Source organism: Mauremys mutica, chromosome 4 (assembly GCF_020497125.1).
Source record: "Mauremys mutica isolate MM-2020 ecotype Southern chromosome 4, ASM2049712v1, whole genome shotgun sequence".
Taxonomy (NCBI): domain Eukaryota; kingdom Metazoa; phylum Chordata; order Testudines; family Geoemydidae; genus Mauremys; species Mauremys mutica.
The window spans coordinates 8636097-8642096 of record NC_059075.1 but is presented as its reverse complement, the minus strand read 5'-3'; positions in this window follow the sequence as shown (position 1 = coordinate 8642096).

Sequence of the window (6000 nt, the reverse complement as noted above, 5' to 3'; positions counted from 1 at the left end):
TTTTCCAACAGTCAAGAATTGTGTGTGACTAGCGAACAAGTTACCCATTACAGATTAAAAAGAAGGAAAACAAAATAATCTCATGGAATATCCGGCCCTGGGGATCTGTTTCCAAAGCAGAGTATAAACAATTAGTTTGTCACAAGGAGTTATTCATTCTTACCCCGCTGTGTCATATGATCCAATTAAGGGAGATGGGTTTTCCCCTCATAAAGCAGGGTATTATTTTAGACTCAGATATTTACATCAAGAAAATACATTTTCCATGACTCCGCATGTCCTGGAGTAATTAATTCGTAATGTCCTCATCTTGAAATCGCCTTGCTTCAACTCCCTCAAACATGGAAAAGCCATATATTTTTTTTTGCTACAAAATGTTCCAATATGGAACTGAAGCCAGAAAAGCAGAAATGCATCACCTCAAACCCTGGCTGGGATGATTTAGTTGGGACTGGTCCTGCTTTGAGCAGGGGGTTGGACTAGATACCTCCTGAAGTTTCTTCCAACCCTGATCTTCTATGATTCTATGACCTGGCTAGTTCTATGACAACCAAACCCATGTCCCAGTGAAGTCAGAGGCAATTTTCCTTTGGCTTCTGTGAGCCCAGGATTAGCCCTCATTGCTTGTCTTTAAAGAGGATTTTTTTAAAGTGGACATGTGCTCATTTATTATGTATAGAGACAGCTTGAACATTCAGGAGAGAGGCGATTACCTTAAATATCAGGAATATTAACTCTGATTCCCCCTAGTTTTGCTGAAGGACTTGTTGAGGGCTCAGAGGATGTATATCATTAGGGTTCACACCTTAATCAGAGGGGTGGCATTTTCAACAAAAGTTTCCATTCTCCGAAATGTTAATTAATCATTGAAGTTCAATAGGATTTAACAAAACCAAACAAAAACGGGTTTGAACAATCTAAAAATGCTTCCCTCTTTCTACTGCACAACTTTCATTTGCCAAGGCACTCATTGCATCCATTTAATTAAATCTCTTAATAAATCAAATTAGTTAAATCAGTTCATCTCCCTTGCATGGACAATCTTAAACTGGATTAAGGGTACTTGGAATCAATTTAGCTTAATTCATAACTGGCATTTTAAAAAAATCTTAATGAACTATTCCTTATCTAATCACAAAAATATCTGAATGATAGAAAATGGTTAACATCAAGCCAAACCTGTACAATAACTACTTAAAACAGCTCGACATGCTGCAGATGTCACAGTTCAGGACAATTGCACCTTTATTCTCCTCTGTGGTCCAGCAAAGCTCCTGGCTCCTCAGCTGTCACCTCTCTTGCGTGGAGACCTGCATCTCTCTCCCTCCTGACCAGGTTTTTCCAGGATGCACAGTTCTCTGCATACACTGTGATATCCCCAGCAAGGGATACTGCTTAAACAGGCCAGCATCTGTGCTTTGCTATCTTTCTGAAGGCTATAAACAGCATAATTGCCCACAGTTTTGAGTTACCACACAGTTCTTTCTAAGCAAGCACATTTATTCTTAAGGTGAAAGCACTACAGAAAAACATATTCATAGCAATAAAAGAACCTACATACATGCTAATAAGTTTGTCAGAGATCACCCATCAGTTTTGTGGGGTGTCAGTAGGCCAAAGACCTTCTGACCCTTCCCAGGAAGGATTGGGGCTCCCCTCAGACAGAAGGTGTAGACTCAAGTATCAGAGGGGTAGCCGTGTTAGTCTGGTTCTGTAGAAGCAGCAAAGAATCCTGTGGCACCTTATAGACTAACAGACGTTTTGCAGCATGAGCTTTCGTGGGTGAATACCCACTTCTTCGGATGCAAGCCGAAGAAGTGGGTATTCACCCACGAAAGCTCATGCTGCAAAATGTCTGTTAGTCTATAAGGTGCCACAGGATTCTTTGCAAGGTCTAGACTGTTTGTTGGATCAGAAAGAGGACCCTAAATCAGTTTAAACTCAGGCTATTTATCCAAAAATCCTTCATTTGTTCTGGAGAATCTAGTTGGAATTATTCTATGCAAGCCTTTCCAGGTGGTGGTACTTCCCTGGTGGTGTTACAACTTGAGTGAATTTGCTCAATCACCCCCCGTTTCCTCCCCCCTCCCCGCACCTCCTCACTCGTTCTTAGTTCCTGGAGGAGCTGCGGTCCCCCTCCCCCATGGAATTACACACAATCTCTGGCCCACCATGCTTACTACTATAAAATCTCCCAACGATATTGCAGGAAATTGCCAGATAGTCAGAGCAGTTGTTTAGGTAATGGACAGAATCTTTTCACCTATCTCACATCAGTAATTCCTGCCTCAGGAAAGAAAGTTACAACAAACTGAATTAAGCTAAACCAATTTTAGCCACTCGGTTTGATTTAAGTGTATCTACACAAACGAAGCAAACTGGTTTCGCCCAATTGGTACAATTTCTGTGTTTCTTTTAGCTATTGGGACATTGTCATTTTCCTAGTTGTTCAGTGCCCCCAGAGTCTCACAGCCAAGATAGGACCTTTAATGCCAAAGTGAATCCCAGTGAGTAATCCATGAAGTTCCCAGTATGAACTGTTCACCTTCCAGCTCATTCTGGCATCAGAGCTTTGGGTGTAACTCATACAAAGAGGGTGGATGGGTGGTTGTTTTTTTTAGTTTGGTCACTGTTGGGTAGTACAAGTTAAAACTGAGTAATGTTGGTTGTTTCCATGGTAACAGAGTGTGACTCACTAAGAGGGTAAGATACTAGAGGGAATAAACATAGACAAGAGTGATCACATATCACAATCACATACTGGGAATATGGCCATGCTGGAATGATCTTGTTCAGCAAACTTCATAGTCAATGAACATATGTTACCTGATCTCAACTACTTATAAAACAGGTTTAAGTCTAAGTTCTAATGGTTATTTTATTTTTAATTGTTGGCACTATGATGTAAAAACACCTCTGTCACGCAGAGGGCCTCAGGGCAGAGTGTCAAGAAGCAGGGCAGAGACCCCAAACTGGTGTATGTTCTCTAATTAGATCTCCCCAACCCAGTAACATACATGTGAACTCCTAAAGCATTATAACAGTCTTACCACGGAGTCACAGACAGGCCCCTCGGGCACTCCAGTCTCTCTTGTCACCCCGGCAAGCTGGACTTAGTGATAGTTGGTCACTTTACACCAAAAATCACACCAATATTCAGGCTACTCCCAACCACAAAGGACCAGTCACTTAGCCCAAGTCAGTTTGCACCTTAGATCTCACACCGAAGATGGTAATTCTATAGTAAACTATCTAAGGCTTTATTAACTAAGAAAAGAAATGAGAGAGTTATTACAAGGTCAAAACAGGCAATATATATATACAGCTGAGTGACAGCTACAGGTTTAAAAGGTGACTGAGTTATAATGAGCTGTCAGCTCTGAATGTCTTTTACGGCTAATCCAGGCCTGTTTTGTAGCTCCAGCCCTGCAAGAGGCCAAACAGCGAAAGAGATGACACATTTTTTTGTCAGCTAGTTTTATTTCCTTCTTCCAGAATTCAAGCCGAGGGGAGCTAGCCTCTTCATGGGTGCAAGGGGGTAAGTAACAAAGGGCATGGCTACACTTGCAGATGTAGCGCGCCGGGAGTTAAACCAGCCCTCGGAGAGTGCAGCAGGGAAAACGCTGCCATGTGCTCACACCGTCAGCTGCAAGTGCACTGGCGTGGCCACATTAGCAGCTCTTGCAACACCACAGAGAGCAGTGCATTGTGGGAGCTATCCCAGTGTGCAAATGGCTGCAGCGGCCTTTTCAAATGGGCGGGGGGAAAGAGGGGAGCGTGACAGGGAGTGTGTTGTGTGTAGGTGGGGGGAGAGACTGTGTTTTGGGGGGGCCAGAGAGTGTGTCAGCATGCTGTCTCGTAAGTTCAAACAGCGGCAGAAGGGAGGGGGAAACCCTGGCCCTCTCTCTCTCACACATGCACAAACACAGGAGCATTCCACACTAATGGCTTGCTTTGTCTCAGAGCAGATAAGCATGCTGGCTGTCAGAAACGGAGCTTTGAAAGGGGATATCTGCATGCCTGCAGCCGAGTTCAAAACAATGAGAAGGGTGGCCAGTTGACTTCAAGGGATTATGGGATGTTTCCAGAGGCCAATCACAGCACAGTAATGCAACACGTCATCTACACTGACACCCAGGCATTTCAGCCAGGGTACAACAAGTTTTATGCTTCTCGTGGAGGTGGATTACCAGGAGCGCTTCAGCTGCAGAGTCTTGCCAGTGTGGATACCTCAGGAGGCTGATTTAATGCGCTCTAACTTGCAAATGTAGCCAAAGCCAAAGTCTTCGTATTGTGATGCCCCACAATGGCCACTTTAATTTTGATAGGTCTTCTTGATGAACAGGAGATGATCTCTTCTGACTGCGTTCACAGTTTCAGAGCAAACATTTTTGACAGTCACTGTGCAAAAACTTAAATATTACCTTACAGCAGATGATAAAGAAATTGTGAGATTAATGAATGCAGCAATTTACATGTATCTTACAAAGTCTAAAAACTAAACATGCTGTTATAAGGCCAACACCCATCTAAACCATCCTGACAGACAGGTGAGACAGACTGGTTTCCAGCAATGAATTTGTCAGTGCTTGGCTGAGCCTAAGCCTTGGTGAGAGCTAGCTCCTGGTCTGCCAGTGTCCCAACCTCATTCCCCCTCCCTTAGTAAATCCCTGGGGTCCAAAGAGGACCTCAATATAGAGCACAAATCATAGGAAGATGCTAGATAGATGGGCAACCTCTGTGTTGGATGATGCAGCCCCAGTGCCACCCAAAAGAATCTAAAGAGGGTAAATTTCAAAACAGTCTCATACTTTAGTAGTGACAGCTGCCACTTGTGCTGTTAATGTCTAACCTGCTGCTCAAAGCAGGATTGATCCCCAGACCCCCTCAAGGATTGAGCTCACAACCCTGGGTTTAGCAGGGCAATGCTCAAACCACTGAGCTATCCCTCCCACCTGCTACAATTTATGTGTTGTTTGCATTTGGATGGGTTGTTTGACAGCTGTAGCAATGCCAGGATCTGACCGTGGAGTATTCTTGTGGTTTCTAGTGCTTGGAGGTCCACAGATGCAGTGTTGTTAATCCAAAATGCTCAAAAGTCATGAGTCAGGCCCTCAAAAAAAGCAGTGGGATCAGCTGCAAAGACAGGAGAAATGTAAATACACTGACTCGGGGTCCAGTTCATTTGCAATCTATACAGGGCCTGTAGGGGTTACGTTTCCATATCTGTCTCCCCACCCAAGAGGGCTAGAAACCAGCCTTATTCAAAGTAACAGCTCAGCCTCTCACTTAATCCCTGGACTCCAGGAACTGGGGCCTGCAAATAAACACCAAACACTATGACTGGGTCCCTGGGTCTCGGGGGTGGGGGGGGGAAGCTAGGTGGGGGTGGGAGGAGCCTCAGGTGGTTGGAGAGGGACCTGAAGGTTTGTACAGAGGTGGGGGGAGCTCTAGGTGCAGGGGCGGCTCTAGGAATTCCGCCGCCCCAAGCAGGGCGGCATGCCGCGGGGGGCGCGCTGGCGGTCGCCGGTCCCACGGCTCCGGGGGACCTCTTGCAGACGTGCCTGCGGGAGGTCCCCCGGAGCCGCGGGACCAGCGGACCCTCCGCAGTCATGCCTGCAGGAGGTCCATCGGAGCCGCCTGCCGCCCTCCCGGCAAAATGCCGCCCCAAGCGCGCGCTTGGCGCACTGGGGTCTGGAGCCGGCCCTGTCTAGGTTGTGTGGGGGAGGTTCCTGTAGGGGGAAGAAAGCCACATCTGGGGGACCGGGGGGGAGTCAGTCGCCAAGTCTCTGTGGGGAAGGGGGAAGCTCCAGTTTAGTGCTTGGGGAGTCCCCAGGGGAAGGGGAGCCCCATGTGGGTGGGGAGGACCCTAAGTCTCTGTAGGGATTGGGGAACCCCAGGTGTGTGGGGGGCAGGATTTCCCTAGGGGGAGGGGAGCCCCAGCCGGGGGCAGGGCGAGTCTCTGTAGGAAGGGGGGTGCCCACGTGGGAAGATCCCGTA